This window comes from Heteronotia binoei, chromosome 16, assembly GCF_032191835.1.
Source record: "Heteronotia binoei isolate CCM8104 ecotype False Entrance Well chromosome 16, APGP_CSIRO_Hbin_v1, whole genome shotgun sequence".
NCBI lineage: Eukaryota > Metazoa > Chordata > Lepidosauria > Squamata > Gekkonidae > Heteronotia > Heteronotia binoei.
Genome location: NC_083238.1, coordinates 23,243,396 through 23,260,549, shown reverse-complemented (window position 1 = coordinate 23,260,549; position 17,154 = coordinate 23,243,396). Strand labels below are relative to the sequence as shown.

Below are 17,154 nucleotides of genomic sequence, written 5' to 3'. Positions count from 1 at the left end.
TGAACTAACCACAAGGTGCATCAGGAGCAGGCTTAAACTGAACTGACTGTTGGTAAGATCCAAACTAACTTGGAATTGAAAAGTAAAACTGTTGTTAAGAGGCTGAATTTCAGCACTGCATAGTATGGCAAGCCGGGGTGGTCAATACAGTACATTAACAGGTTCCAGACCTTACTGTGCAGATGTTTTTTTCCTTGCTGTCTTGTCGGGTCTGTGATGGTCTCCGGTTGTGGCTGTAATTTCTGTATAAAACTTGGAACAGGAAATGTAAAAGAGGGTTATGTTTATGATTCTATTAAAATACATCCAGATTGATATTTGTAAAAAGAACATTTTGCAATTATTGCACCAGTTAAATGGTTAGGTCTGGAATTCTGTGCTGATCACAAATTATAGGCATTTGGGGGAAAATTTACAGCCTCATTAAAATTTTATTTCTGCCGTTATCAGGAACCATACACTGGGAATTCTGAAAATATGACATCCTTTCGTAAATAAACGAACTTCCTTGTTTCTGGACTGCACTGCTCTTTGTCCTACAACTCTCTCCACCTACACACCAAGCATTCACTTTCTAATAACAACCCTTACCAGTTAGAGCTTTTTTTTCCTTTTTTTTTTGGTCATAGTCATTTCAGAACCATACACGAGTAATGATTTATAGTGTCACCTATGTGGATGAATGCCAGTTTAAACATAGCAGACATCCATGTTGTGAATGAATGTACATTTTTATCCCACTAGAAACATGTAACAACGTTTGTGCATTTTTTAACCTGTCTTGTATTTAGCTTGTAAATTCATGTGTGTCCCAGGAATAAAAGGACAAGCGAGCCAATAATGACTGATGAATCCCTTTATTTTTTAAAAAAAAATTGGTGCATGTATGTGGCATGAGGCTTGAGCTTTAAATGGCAGGTTTTAATCATGTCCATGTAAAAGGTCAGTGAAAGGCATAAAAGTCACAATCTGCAGTCCAGGATAAGAGACATGTAAATCCTAAAGAAGAAGTCATTGTCACTTTTGGTTAAACATCTAAAGCATGAGTTCCTTTATTGTGCTGATCCTGGCAAATCTTATACAATGTTTACAATAAGGTTCTGGAGAGTTGCCTAGCACCGGAGAATACACAATTAAACAACATAGTTCCACGGCTGTCTTGTGTCAGCACACTGCTAAAAGACCTCCATTGTGCTCATGTGATAGCCGTTCTTAAAAAATTTTCGCATAAACAGGAACAGAAAACAGTCATCTGTTACTGCTTCCTGTGCTCTTTTTCAATACATAGGGAATGAATCTTTGCATCTGAACAAATTATGCAATACTTAAGAATGAATTTAACCGTAGGTGCGTGCTTACACTGGTCAGTAGTCAACGCTTATCTACCATGTGTCCTTCGCAATATTAATTTTTATTATTTTGCTTGTCTGACTATGCTGTTTAATGTCAGCACTTTTGTCCTTTCTGCCCACGAATACAAAATACAAAACTACCAAAAGAAAGTATTGATGCTTCGTTCAATATATATTTATTAAATGAAATTAAGTTGTTTTCTCATACTGTTGATAGCTGATAGCACTATTGATCTCTGTTTCGTGTGATGCCAGTTTTCCTGCGAAGAGTCTGAGAAGTAGAATGTAATGCATAAAAAGACATAGGAGTATGACAGTATTATAGTTATGTAAGCCACTAGCAGTATATAATGAATAAATGGCTGAAACTGCACAAATACTGGATAGTGAAATTATACCCTGTAAGCTCTGTTTTCCATTCCAATAAACTTGAACAGATTTTAATGAAGAACTAAGCATGTCCTAGTGATGGAATTATGACATTATATCGTATTGTATAAGCAATTGAGCATTAAATTATCATAGGTCTGAGATCATGCCAAAAATATTGAATTGAAGTTCTGTAGTATCCCGAAAGAATAAACATATACAGAGGCAAATTACTTTTGCACAGAATCCATTAATAAAACATGGTGCCAAATATTATGACCTCATTTAGTCCTGGGGATTAAAAGGAGAAGCACTAATTTACCACAATTTCAGATAATTGTCTACTTTTCCATTTATATGTTAAGATATGCTAGAACCATGTTTCATAAAATGAAAGCATCAGTGGAAAGTGACATGCTTGAACTACATGTACTCTTCAATTGGAATTACAATTATTCGAGCTAAGATAACAAAGTGTAGATGCAAATCAATATAATTGTTATAATATCTGTCCGACAGAATACTTGCTGGCCTGAACCACAGCTGGCAGAAAGAGCAATAATAATCAGTTTAGGCTATGCTGTTAGGCATCTTGTTGTTGCAGAGCAGTCTACACAAACACAGGATTGCCATCCTGAAATTCAAGCAAGCATAATACATTATTCCAATCGAACACAGGGTTTGTTAGTTCTTATGAACACAAGAGATAGCGCATATGGACATATCCATGCACAAACGCTGGTCATCTTGAAATATACATTTATACAACATTGCTGCCTTTCTCCTGGAGTTTGTTAGCATACCTTGGTCCCAAAAAAGATGAAAGAATTCATAGAAACCCCACTGAAATAAATATTAGTAGGTGTGCTATTTGATTGAGCACTGAGATCTTTAAAAATAAATGAATGTCTGCAACCAAAGTAATGTTACTAATAAAATTGTTTGAAGACAAAGAAATGCTTCATCCCATGTACACCTACTTGGGTATTAATATCCCTTTCAGAGACATTTCTCTGGGTTTCCTTTCCTTGTTAGACAGGGAAGCCTTCCCAGTGATTGTGCCCTGGCACTGGAACTCCTTCCCTTTGCTGTTCTTTAGGTATGAGGCCAAGTCTGTTCTCTTTCCCCCTCTGAACTTTTGATTGTAAGTATGATCCAAGCTAATTGTAATTTGCATTTTAGGTTATCTCATTAAAATTAATTCCCATTACAACATGCCATTCCCTTTCTTTTCCTCTTGGCCTAAAGTTTGCTTTCCGTGGCAGTAATTCAGGGCATGAGAGAGGCTTAATAAGGTTGCCTTGCAAAACTGTAATTCCTAGAGACCTTTGAGCAGAGGTCGTATTGGTAGGACATCATAGTTCAATTAAGGCCCAAGCAAGAACCCTGCCTCTTACCTCACCCCTGAAATTGCATTGGAAGGTACATTTTGGGGGACAAGAAGATGTTTGGGAGAACCTTGCAAATAGGGTTGCCAATCCCCATTTGGGGGCAGGGGATCCCCTGGTTTGGAGGCCCTCCCCCCCTTCAGGGTTATCAGAAAGTGTGGGGGGTGAACATCCACTAGGCACTCCATTATACCCTATGGAGACTGGTCTCTGGAGGCTGTTTTTTGAGGCACCAAATTTTCAGCACAGCATCCGGTGCCTCTCCTCAAACCCCCCACCACCACGCCCCAAAGTTTCAAAATAGATTAGACCAGGGGTCCAATTCTTTGAACCCCAAAAGAACGTGCCCCCATCCGCCATTATTTCTAACGAAGGGAAGATGTTTAAAGGAACATGGCCCCCTTAAATTTGATGGCCAGAACTCCCTTTGGAGGTCAGTCATACTTGTCACAACGTTTCTTCTGGCTCCACCCCCAAAGTCCCCAGATATTTCCTGAGTCAGACCTAGCAACCTTACTTGCAAAGGACTTAGAGGTGGGACTTGAGGGAAAGGGAAGGAGGTAGGATTTCCTTCTCTCTGATACTTAATGCTGGGATCCTTCCAAGAGGCCAGAGAACTTTTCTCTGAAATAGTTTAAAAACAGCAAGCCTCGCTCAAACTTGCCATTTATTCTAACGAAGTCTGCAATCTGTGACTATTTCTTTCACTTTATTTTACCACACAAGAGACTTAATAACACTTACTGGTAGCTACATAATAGCCTTGCTTTGTGCTGTTATCATTCATCGGGTGAAGATAAGAAGCTGTCAGTGTTTCTGTAATAAATCCCTATTAGTGAGGTTAGGAGTAGAAACTGGTATAGATTGCAGTTCAGGAAAGCAGAGACATGGCTGAAGAATGAGTTACAAAAGATAGGGGAAATGTTTTTTTTTTTTTTATGTGCATGAGTTCAACTAAGCTACAAATAATTGTTTTCATATATGTTTGGGTGGGAGAGAGAAAATCAATGCACTTATTTTTTAAAGGGCTTGTTTCAGTGGTTGCATACAAAGCTTTGCTAGTGGAGATTGAATTTAGCTGACAGGAGGTATACTACAGAAGTGTTGCCAGAGAAAATTGTAGTGGAAAGGAACATCTTGTTCAGGTTGCTGGAAATCTCTTTACCAGCTGTTGCTACAGTCTGCCTTTCCCCCTTTGCTGCTCTCTGTTCCTATTGATGATTTTCAGTTTCTCCAGCAAGCATGGAATGAGGAGGCTACATAAATGTCTGCATTCAGACACCGCAGCAAACTGTAATTAAACTGCGATCAGGCATGAGCACAGCTTGTCGACATACTCACAGGTTTCCACTACTTCGCCCCTCTTCTCTCTGGTGGAACATGTTAGAAAACTACTCAGTTTGATGACGCTCCAGTTTGCTACAGTGTCTGAATGCAGGCACCTTGGAAAGTTGGAGTATGTTCCCCCACCCCAGAAACTGGGATTCTAAACCTTGATGCAATCTTAATTCATGGTGAGTAAACAAATTCTAATTTGCCAGAGTGCATTGTCATTCAGATACCACAGGAAACTAGGAATGTTTCAGTCAAGCCCTAGAGATGCTGGAAGAGATGTAGGAGGAACATGAAGAACTCTGTGCTTCATTACATGATATTCAGATACAGCCAGTATCATTGCACTTAGGGAGAATTCATGACACAGCCTTCTGTTGTCTTAATAAGAGAGATGTCTATCAATCTTAACATTCAAGTTAAGGCAAGGAGCTTCCAGCGCACTGCTGAGCATTCTTATTTTTCCTGTGTGATGCCAGTTCAGTACTCCAATAATGTATCTGCAGAAATAGTGAACTGTCATATTTTAGGTGGTTGAAATCAAGTTTTACATCGTTTGTATATAATATTCATGCCCAGCATCTGCAAAACTAAGGCGAGTTCTGAAAAAGCTCACCTCATCATGTCTAATATAACTAAGGAGGGCTGCCCTTAGACCTCCAGTCTGTAGAGCATTCCTAGTGGGCTCTTACTAGCCTTGCCTTTATTCTCCATTGAACTGTTGAGTTTCTGTGGTCAACTCTGAACCGTTTGATACAGTTAAGAATTTTTAAAGGGATCATTGTCTCCACAAAGTCACACTGGAGTTGACCAGTTTACCTCATTGTGCCAGCCAGTATCCACACAACTCTTCATGTATTGGAAAGCATAAGGTAAAATATGAAACAAAGATATACAGAGGAGTAACACAGAAATGTATTTTCTACTCTACGCAAACTAACATGAATAAAAACCTCTAGGCATGCCCTCAAATAAAGTATCTGAACTGTGACCAGATACTGTGACCATTATATGGATCTCAGTGACCATTATATGGATCTCAGTCCCATGAAAGTCACTGTGATTTATTTCCAACTAATAAGTTTGGAAGCAGGATATTTATCTTTCAGTTTGCTAGCTTAACTGTAACACTGCTAGAGTGGAGAAAGAATTTCATTAACCAATTTAGGGTTGACTTTCCCCTGACTTAGTAAAAGTTGTACTCATTTCTTGAATAGTAGAATTCTGCGGGGCTTTTTTTTTTTTTTTTAGCAGGAGCTCACAGGAATGCAGTTCTGGCTGGCTTGTAATGTAATGTAATGTAAAATTTTATTTATATCCCGCCCTCCCCCGCCGAAGCAGGCTCAGGGCGGCTAACAGCATTTCAAGTAAACAATACAGTATTAAAAACATTAAATTCATATTAAAATTCACATTAAAATCAATCAATAATTAAAACATTCCTAAATCAACACTGGCGGTAACCGTTATTAATCTGGCGGTAAACATTAATTCAGTTATTGGTGAACGCCTGTTTGAAGAGGGCGGTCTTGCAGGCCCTGCGGAACTGGTCTAAGTTCCGCTGGGCCCGCACCTCCTCTGGGAGTTTGTTCCAGAGTTGTGGGGCCGCAACGGAAAAGGCCCGAGTGCGGGTGCGTTGAAGTTTGACTTCTTTTGGCCCAGGGATATTCAGTCTGATATTCACCCCTGGCTTGGTGTCAGGGGTTGTGGCCTAATATGCAAATGAGTTCCTGCTGGGCCTTTTCTACAAACCCCCCCCCCCCCGGAATACAGTAACAAATGAGCAGAATTTTTTTTAAAGGCATAACTAAAAAGGTAAAGGTAGTCTCCTCTGCCAGCACTGAGTCATTACCGACCCATGGGGTGATGTCACATCAGGACATTTTCTTGGCAGACTTTTTACAGGATGCTTTGCCATTGCCCTTCCCAGTCATCTACACTTTACCCCCAGCAAGCTGGGTACTCTTTTTACCGACCTCGGAAGGATGGAAGGCTGAGTCAACCTTGAGCCACCTACCTGAACCCAGCTTCCACCGAGATCAAGCCTAGGTCGTGAGCAGAGCTTGGACTGCAGTACTGCAGTTTACCACTCTGCACCACGGGGACTACCAGTCTTAAAATTACTCACATTTTTACCCATAGTGTGGATTTTATACGAAAACATCTTGCATCTTTATGTATTCCTCTTTTCAAATATTTCAGTAGATCTATTCATAAAAATTCCAGTGATTGGGGGGGGGGGGTAATACATATTTTATTTATTTTACATATGAATTTGCATGTAATATCAGTGGCAGTCTCTGACAGAATGGTCTTTTCTGAGATTTGCTAATCTCAGATTCATTTAACTGGAGATAAAGTAGTTGAACCTGGAATCTACTGCATGGAAATCTTCTGCTCCATTCCACCATTCCAAAAACAAACACATGAAGTCTCTCTCTGACTTCCTCCATAAGATACTTGACATGATCTAAATTAACTAAGACCCTTTTCAAACTGCCTTTGTATTCCATTTTAGTAACTGGTTGCTGATCGATTATTTCCTGTCATAACCCATTTTAGTAACCAGCTGCTAGTGGAATTTATTTACCTGTTCATATAAACCCATTTGTGTTGGATTAGGATAGTGTGGTTGAGCCACTTTTGAGGGAAACTGCTCTTTTCTATCTTCAGCCCCTTTGTTGCACTTCTGAATTGCTGTGTTGTGTTGTTTAAAATGTTTGGAGCGCTTCTTACAAGGCCACTATCCCGCTTGCTCTTTTTCACCTCACGATCTTCCTCAGACTTTTAAAAAAACATTTTAAGGGTGTTATGGTCGCATCAATGGGATACGTTGACTCCATTAAGTCCACTGAGTCAATTCATCTCAATGGTGCTGCTAGAGCACTTCATTGTTATAGTGGTTTAGCACCATAGCGCTCGCCATAGAACATTTTTTAAAAGTCCAAGGAGGATAGTGTGGTGGAAGGGGAAGGAAAAGAAAGTGGTACTGTTTGAAATGACCATAGCACTTCAGAGATAGTTCATTAATGGAAGGAAATTAGTTGTATAAAATCCTTATCCCTGTATTGCTTTACTTGAAATAATGCCAAGAACAAATAACATCTAGTTTAGAATGGTAATGTGAAAAGGGCCAAACATAGATTTTGAGAAAGAAAGTAATTTTTAAAGATGTGTGTGAATTATCCGTGATAAGTTTCCTTAAAGAGCCATTTGACATTCTCTGACAATTACTGCCTGTGTTGCTATTCATTCAACCGATATCATGAACTGGCAACACAACTAAAATACTATGGGGTTTAAAACCATGTGATGTAGCATTAATAGTGCACAGTTGGTGCCCTTGCAATACTAGATTTACATTGTGCACTACCAATTGTGTCTAGCTTCACTCACCATATCATGCCACTTGGAGGGCAGCTTCTGTGAGCAAGGCTGCAAGATGCAGCTAACAAATCAGGCAGAGACTGGAATATTTCCCAGAGCCTTTTTTTTTTTAGTAGGAACAAACAGGAACACAGTTCTGGCTGACTTGGCATCAGAGGGTGTGGTATAATATGCAAATGAGTTCCTGCTGGTTTTTTTCCTACAAAAAACTTACCCTAACTGAAACTGGAAACCAAGGGGCACATGTTACTTTAACATTTCCCCCTGTTCTTATTCCAATACCCTGTCCTCTGGGCAAGGGCTTTCCACTCTTTCCTGAAACAAGGGGGAGGTGCCACACTGAACGTATGAACATATGAAGCTGCCTTATACTGAATCAGACCCTCAGTCCATCAAAGTATTGTCTACTCAGACTGGCAGCGGCTCCCCAGGGTCTCAAGCTGAGGTTTTCCACACCTATTTGCCTGGACCCTTTTTGTGGAGATGCCGGGGATTGCACCTGGGACCTCCTGCTTACCAAGCAAATGCTCTGCCACCGTCCCTCCCCTAACATATTAACATCTGAAGCTGCCTTCTACTGAGCCACAGCCCCATTCATGGCTCTCCAGGGTCTCAAGCTGAGGTTTTTCACACCTATTTGCCTGGACCCTTTTTTGGAGATGCCAGGGATTGAACCTGGGACCTTCTGCTTCCCAAGCAGATGCTCTACCACTGAGCCACAGCCCCATTCATGGCTCTCCAGGGTCTCCAGCTGAGGTTTTTCACACCTACTTGCCTGTACCCTTTTTTGGAGATGCCAGGGATTGAACCTGGGACCTTCTGCTTCCCAAGCAGATGCTCTACCACTGAGCCACAGCCCCATTCATGGCTCTCCAGCTGAGGTTTTTCACACCTACTTGCCTGGACCCTTTTTTGGAGATGCCAGGGATTGAACCTGGGACCTTCTGCTTTCCAAGCAGATGCTCTACCACTGAGCCACCATCCCTCCACTGGGTAATAATACTTGGAAGAAGAGCCACATGTGACTTCTGAGCCACTGAGTGAGCGTCAGTGCTCTGTTCCTTTCCATTCATATGATAAAAGTATCCAATATTTTTACCCTAGACATCTGTTTGAGAGAATGAAATGTACCAATAAAATATAAGAAGAAAAATACAAAGAACAGTAATACAAAGACGAGTGTAGATCCCAGTTGTGTACCATATGTACTCAGTTACAGAAGAAAAAAAGGGCTTGTATAATTTAGCTAGCATCAGTTATAAAGTCAAGACAATCAGTCCCTTTGCACTGGCTGAAATAAATGTCTATCGTTAGTAGGTTGGAGCAAAATGAAGGCTCAGAGGATACCCCAAATTGCTCTTCTCTCACTGGATAAATTTGTTTGTCTTGGTTGGATCTGAAACATACACACACCATGTTTCTGAAAGGCTCTACGTTTAGAAGACTCTCCAGTTCTTTTCAGTGCGGTTAGCCAGCAAGCAGGCTTGTGATCTGAAGCAAGACCAGTTATATGTCGAAACAAAATAAAACTTAGCTGAGAATCCATCCCTGAAGTATATGTAAATTGCTCTCTTGGTTAATGGAAACAGGAAACCTAATACGAAGCTTCATATCTGTGTTTAGTTTTTTTTTTTTTTTTAAAGGCCATGATAGGGTGTGCGGCTGTTGAGACATTGGCACGCTTTGGGTACATAGTGAGGCATTGTGCCAAAGGGAGAGTTCGCTTCCTCCTACACTAGAGGTACTGTTTGCCAACCATGCCTGCAATGGAGCTCTGCAGAAGCTTTGAAAAAAAATATGTTTAAAAAACATTGTAAAATTGATCTTAGCAACAGGCATGGAGTTCCCTTGGACTTGATTAAACATGTTTACATTTGAAGACATTTTAGCACATATGTTCTTTTATTTATAAAGAAAATTCATTAGATACTATACAGCTCCTTATATCTTTAACGAGATTTCTTGGACAGTATTACTGGATGTGTTCCTGGGTCTTCCAATCAACTGCTTTCCCCCAGCATGTTAGTATGAATAGTAGGAAAGAGGATGCCAAGTAGAAATTGTATGCCAAAGTAATACCATAAGGGAGAATCCTAACCTTTTAACTTAACGAAACACTAAGAGAGAGCCAGTTTGGTGTAGTGGTTAAGTGTGCGGACTCTTATCTGGGAGAACCGGGTTTGATTCCCCACTCCTCCACTTGCACCTGCTAGCATGGCCTTGGGTCAGCCATAGCTCTGGCAGAGGTTGTCCTTGAAAGGGCAGCTGCTGTGAGAGCCCTCTCCAGCCCCACCCACCTCTCAGGGTGTCTGTTGTGGGGGAGGAAGGTAAAGGAGATTGTGGGCTGCTCTGAGACTCTGTCCTTGAAAGGGCAGCTGCTGTGAGAGCCCTCTCCAGCCCCACCCACCTCACAGGGTGTCTGTTGCGGGGGAGGAAGGTAAAGGAGATTGGGTCAGGCAGAGGCTGTCCTTGAAAGGGCAGCTGCTGTGAGAGCCCTCTCCAGCCCCACCCACCTCACAGGGTGTCTGTTGTGGGGGAGGAAGGTAAAGGAGATTGTGAGCCGCTCTGAGACTCTGAGATTTGGAGTGGATGGCGGGATATAAATCCAATATCATCATCATCTTCTAAATCTTCAACATTTTGTAATAAGAGTAACCTTTGACTGGCATGTTAAAGTTCAGGGTGAGGAGAGGGCATAAAATACCCCCTTTCACCAGTAGATATTTCCCATCATCGTGTGTGATGTATTCCACTCCAGGTATCATGCAAATTAGGTCCATTTTAAAATATTGCAGGAGGAGAAGGAGAAAGGACTTTTCTTTGTATGTTTCTCCTGGATGGCAAAAGTAAAGTTGCTGATGGCTGCTTCTAATGTACTATTTTTGTCCATGAAAGTGCACTTGCAAGAGACTATGATGACAAAAATAGCAACATTAAGCTTGTACTCATGCCTTTGAAAAATCCATGGAAAGGGGATGGCATTGCCTTTGTCTGAGGCCATGTGCCCATAATATCGGCATATACCAAAACCACAACACAGTTTAGCTTCTGCTCTCACTGACAAAAGTTAGTGTGGAAAGCAAGTTACTCCTGAATTGTTTGTTCTTATCATGGTCACTATAGTAGGTTATATAGTCTTGTTCTCCCCTCTGCCTACCATCAAGGATTGTTTTCTCTCTACAAAACAAAGTGCCCCAAGATATCACTGCATGGATTCACCAAACGTGACCCTTCTTGCGGGGAAAGTGTAGCATGTACTCCAGTATATAAAGAGTTGTGAACAGTGTAAAATTAAAAAAAAAAAAAGCATTCCCCTTCTATACGAGCTCTATAGTGGTATCTAATATTGTTTGCTTTTGTTCCTTTGTACACAAGTGGAGTTGCATGTTTTCTTCAGAGGAGTAACTTGCAGTTGCACTCCAATGGGCAAAAAATTCTCATGTCAGAAATTGCACTAATGACATAATGTACTGCTGTTTATTAAGGGGGGGGGGGGGGAAACCTGTTTTAGTACCATCCTGAGAGTGAAACAGATTCCATAGATAACAATAAGAATGTTGATTTGTCACAAGCTCTTTAATTCACAAATACAGCTGGCATTTTTTTTTCACTAAGTATGTATGCATCTTCAATAAATATAAATTTAATTCGTCCTACATTTAAGGATAGGAGTCACTTGTACTGGTCTTTGACTGTAATAAATATTGATTGATTGATTGATACGGGCCACTTTTGTGCACAAGTTTCCTTTGGAAATCTACTCCTAAGGGAAAAAAAATATTTAACTTATAAATATATAATCTTGGTTGAGTGATGCCGCCTCTGATTAAAGGCAGAATGACTACATATTATTAAATATAAGCTCACTAGGATGCACTCCATATATATTAAAATATATAAGACTTCTGTGGCAAGGTGAATGAACTCTGTCCTTTTATGAAAGAAGCAAATATTTCCTCTTCGCCGTCACTGATCTCATAACGACACGTAGGGCTTTTTGGAATGCGGTGGAACAGCTACAGAACCTCTTTGTGGAAACAAAATTCTCAAAAAAAAAACGTTTAAAATTTCCACCAGGGGGACCAAGGGAGCATGATGTCATTGTGACATCACAAAATATTAAAATAATTAAAAAAAAAAAGATTTAAATGAGGGGATGTCCAGTAGTAGCTGAGGGCAAGCTGGGGAGCGGCCAGACAGCACAGGGGACTTGTTCCTCTCACCAAGGATGAGGCACAGGATACAAGCCTGGGGAGAATCTGGGTGAGTTCTGATGGAGAAAGAATATCAACTGCAACCTACTCAATGGAGGCTTTACTCCCCTGGTAGCAGTGTGTCACGGCTGCCGCTTCATGCTTTGACTCCCGGACAAGCATGGCTTGGATCGCAGCCCTGGCAGGCCTGAGCTGAAGCTACTTAGCTGTACCCCAGGCCAGCTCCTCTCCTGTGGCAAGAAGAAGAAGAAGAAGAAGAAGAAGAAGATATTGGATTTATATCCCGCCCTCCACTCCGAAGAGTCTCAGAGCGGCTCACAATCTCCTTTCCTTTCCTCCCCCACAACAGACACCCTGTGAGGTAGATGAAGATATTGGATTTATATCCTGCCCTCCACTCCGAAGAGTCTCAGAGCGGCTCACAATCCCCTTTACCTTCCCCTCCCCCACAACAGACACCCTGTGAGGTGGGTGGGGCTGGAGAGGGCTCTCACAGCAGCTGCCCTTTCAAGGACAACCTCTGCCAGAGCTATGGCTGACCCAAGGCCATGCTAGCAGGTACAAGTGGAGGAGTGGGGAATCAAACCCGGTTCTCCCAGATAAGAGTCCGCACACTTAACCACTACACCAAACTGGCTCTCCCTCGTGGCCTTGGCAGAGTGCCCCTTGCATGTTCCTTGGCCATCTAAAGTTTGGAAACTGCTTTTAAGTAGAGGTAAGAATGTAGCACATGAAAATAATAGTGTTTCAAAGAATCCTGTGTGTTTTGCCTTCATTTTCTGGTTAAGAGTTCTGGCACCTCTTTTTCCAGAAAAAAAAAAAGCCCTGAACATGCATCCAAGATTTTATATTAATGGGACTGAAAGTCAGTGTGATGTAGCATGTGGAAGGTAGGAGTTCAAATCCATGTTGAGATGGAGATAAATTTAAATTATAAGTGCAAGTGCTTGGACAACACACCCTTTTTTACTTTGGGGGGGGGAACTGTCCATAGAGAATTATGTCTACCCTGATTCCTATTTCCCAGTATATGTAGTTCTGTTCTTATACTTTCATGATAGAATACTGATGCCATTTACATTTATCCAAGAATAGTTCATTCTCACCAGTATATTTATTTTTATTTAAGTAGATTTTTATTCTGTCCTTCTCACGAGACGGCTCAGAACAGGTTACAACAGAAGAAAACATAATGCAATAGTTAAAAATCCAATGGTTCAGTGATTAAAACAGTTAAAACCGTCTAATATAAGAGCAGGCAAAATAATGTACTGAGTTACCACAGTCTCAAAGCTCAATCAGTCTCAATCAGACTCAACTGGGCCACCTAAAATAGAATACTTCAGCAAGGAATAGGGCTGCCAAACCCCCAATCCGGGCAGGGCTTCACACACCCAGGAGGTTCCCAACCCGCCGGCCCACATTGCGCTGGCAGGGGGAACCTCCCCAGATGTCGCCAGTGCAATGACATCACCCGGAAGTGACATCATCGCAACGTCACACAGCTTCCACTCTAGGCATTTCCGGGAAAAAAACTATGGTTTCCCTAGACGCTCTAGCCACTTGGGAGAACTCCATGGTACAATAGGTAAAGATAGTCCCCCGCTGGAGGCACAGAGGTACTTGGCAATCCTAGCAAGGGAGGCTGATTTAGTTTGGATGTCTTCTGCCTCATTCAGAGGCCTAAAGACAGCACATCCAAAGTTATAGTGACCAAATAACTAAGAATGTATTGAAACAAAATCATACAAATATGTTCAATAGAAGACTACATAGCAAAACAATTCCCCAAAAGTTTCACAATTCCTTCAAAGAAGTCCCAATGAGCAGGAGGTGGACTTGATTTTTCCTGCTTTGAAATCCTCTTCTAGCATAGGGGGCTCTAATCACATATCTTAACCAAAGGCAAAAGCTCAGAAAAAAATATCAAAGTGTTTCTGATGCATCAATAAATTGCAAAAAGCTGCAAAACCCACAAGATTATTTTTCATTGCACCCAAAGACTGCACATAGAATTCCAAAAAGAAGAAGAAGATATTGGATTTATATCCCGCCCTCCACTCCGAAGAGTCTCAGAGCAGCTCACAATCTCCTTTACCTTCCTCCCCCACAACAGACACCCTGTGAGGTGGGTGGGGCTGGAGAGGGCTCTCCCAGCAGCTGCCCTTTCAAGGACAACCTCTGCCAGAGCTATGGCTGACCCAAGGCCATTCCAGCAGGTGCAAGTGGAGGAGTGGGGAATCAAACCCAGTCCTCCCAGATAAGAGTCCGCACACTTAACCACTACACCAAACTGGCTCTCCTAATGGACAAATGGGACAGAAAGTCTCCGGTAAGATTTCAAAGTGGCACTAAACTCCAGAAGGCTCAAGGCCTGGCAGAACAGCTCCATTTTGCAGGCCTTGCAGAACAAGGGAGCCTGTCAGGAGAAGGTGGGATATAAATATAATACATAAATAAATACAGTAAATTTATTTACTTAATATTCCTTGCTTTTCTCCCCAGTGGGGACCCAAAGTTGTTTACATCATTCTCTCTGTCACCCACTTTATCCTCACAACAACCCTGTGAGGCAGGTTAGGCTGAAAATGTGTGACTGACCCAGGGTTACCCAGCAAGCTTCCATGGAAGAATGGAGAGCTGAATCTGCGTTTTCCAGATCCTGGTCTGACGCCATTGCATCACACTGGCCCCAAAAATATGGTGTCAAAAAGTCAACAGAAGGATTTCCTTGAGAAGTACAGAATCAGTATTACTTGCAAGGCCTGTCCTCGTTATAATGGAGATTAGATCTTTGTAGCTTCATTCATGTAAGGAAAACTATTCTAAAGGATTTGCAGAAACAACAAAACGCTTGGAGCATTTTAAAAATAGATTTACTAAGCCATAAACTTCTGTGGACCATTAGATGCATACAGCACATATCTACTGAAGGCAATAAAGTAAAAATGGGTAATTAAATCTTACTGTTAGGGTTGCCATCTTAGGGCTGGAAAATACCTGGAGATTTGAAAAATGGAGCCTTCAATGGAATGGAATGCCATAGAGTCCACCTTCCAAAGGGGCCATTTTCTGCAGGTGAACTGTTCACTGTTGTCTGAAGATCAGTTGTAATCCTGGGAGATCTCCAGGTACCCCCTAGAGATTGGCAACCCTACATACAATGCAAATTTAAAAACAAACAAACATCAGAGGTTAACAGCAGATAAACAGCAAGTAACCACAACAGAGATCTGCAGACCAAAATTTAATATCGGCAGAGGCCAACGTTTAGTGATAGCAGAATACCTTTACCACTACCACCAGATAACTCAAACCAAAAAGTATGGTCATTTATATTTATGCAAATATCGCTGAGACTTGGATTCCATGGCTTTTTAATCTATGGTTTATTTATTTTTTCCTTGACCCTTCGTGTGTGCGAGTGAGACAGAGACATGCCTTCTGCAGACATTCTTAATGCAACTGGTGACATTTATATCATCATAATAAATATGGTTGCCTTTAAGATTGCACCAGAATTGTTTTCCTTGCTGTAAATTATTCCCTAAGTCAAGAAATGTGTATCTACTTTGCAGTATTCCACAGCAAACAGGTTTTTAAATGCTGAGCTGCCTAATTTCACACCTAATTCTATTACGCTTCCCTTGTAGAAGTGTTAAATTTGTTTAGAAGCTTCGCTTCCATCTTAGGTAGGGATCTACAGAGAGGGCTAACTGGGGAAACTTTTCTAAGCAATGGCTGCTTATCAGCATATAAGGTTACCAGATCCCATCTTCTCCCCAGTAGGGGAGATTTGGGGAGTGTTCTAGGAGGGGGCAGGGCTGTCTCTAATGCAATGACATCATGCAGAATAACATCATCATATTGGGGACACAGTGCCATGCATGCACGCCCCACCCGCCCCCAGCTTTCCCCTACCCATTTAGAGGGACCTTCTCTTCAAATAGTTAGGGGGGAAATTCACTGCTTGCAAGGCAGGTGTGCACAGCCCCCATTTGAAAAGAGCAGGCGCCCCATTTGCCTGCCCCCCAAGGCATGAATTCGCAGCTTTCAGCATCTGCTTGGAAAGAGTAGGCTCTGTGAGTGCCTGCCTGCCAAGTTGTGAATTGGCAGCTTGCTGGGCAGGAACTGGTGTTTCCCACTTGGAAACAGCGGGTGCTACAGTGTGCCTGCCCTGCAATCCACGAATTCATCTCCACCTGGGGACTGGCATCTCTATCAGCATATGAGTTTAAGACAACACTTCCTAAGCACTGTTGGCTAATTCCTCCACATTCTGATATTGACTGAGGGAACCCATGGGACTGGTTTTCTCCTTAGGAAAGGGAGCTCAAGATGGGTGTCTGCTTATTTGATAGCATTATTCCTGATGCTCCAGGCATGCAGCAGCTTCTCTTTACCCAACAGCATCATTTGACTACTTTCCCTTGGAGTCCTAGAGCCTGTAAAAGGCAACCAAATTGGGTAGGGGAACATTAGCCTAAATCCAGACAGTTCCAGATGGGCATTGAGGTTGAAAGATTTGACTTTTTAATCACCCAGCCCCAAGAATTTAAACATTTGTTTTTTTATTAATCAAAGTGTGTCAAATTAGTAAATAACTTAAAAAGCTGCATTTTATGTTTACGTACAGAGTACACAAGCACTTAGTAGGGCCTTTGAAACATTTGTTCCTATTACTTTTGTTTAAGTAATAAAGTTATATAAAATAGAAAAAATATTTCCATGATATAGGCAGAGTACTTACGTTATATAGTACTGTACAATATTTATGTGCTTGTGTGCCTTTTGATAAGAGACACTCATAATCTTTTTAATCATACAGTTTATGGCCTCTTGTTTAAAGTCAATATTTTAATTACTGTGATTGCTTTGTGCCAGATTTAAAGCAAATCTTTGTCCAGCAAAGTTTATGTTTAACTTCTGCTCAAATAAAACACTGGGTTGAAATAGTGCAGCTATTTCACCCTGCTTCAACTAATCCAAGTATTAAAAAATGCTAAAAAAGCATTGCAGAATTGTTCCAGAAATGTATATCCTGGATATTGTAACAGGCAGCCCAATCCAGAGAAAAGGGCCGGCCGGCCACGGCGTAGCTGCTGCGCCGCT

At 41.5% G+C, this 17,154-nt stretch overlaps 1 protein-coding gene and 1 non-coding gene across 3 annotated transcripts in view; one reads left to right on the top strand and one right to left on the bottom strand.

Moving 5' to 3' along the window:
* The window catches only part of RBMS1 (RNA binding motif single stranded interacting protein 1), a 219,116-nt gene that overhangs the window by 23,533 nt on the left and 178,429 nt on the right, over nucleotides 1-17,154 (top strand). The window lies entirely within an intron of this gene.
* Nucleotides 8,742-8,816, bottom strand: TRNAS-GGA (transfer RNA serine (anticodon GGA)). Its single transcript has one exon. It is a non-coding gene; the product is annotated as a tRNA-Ser (tRNA).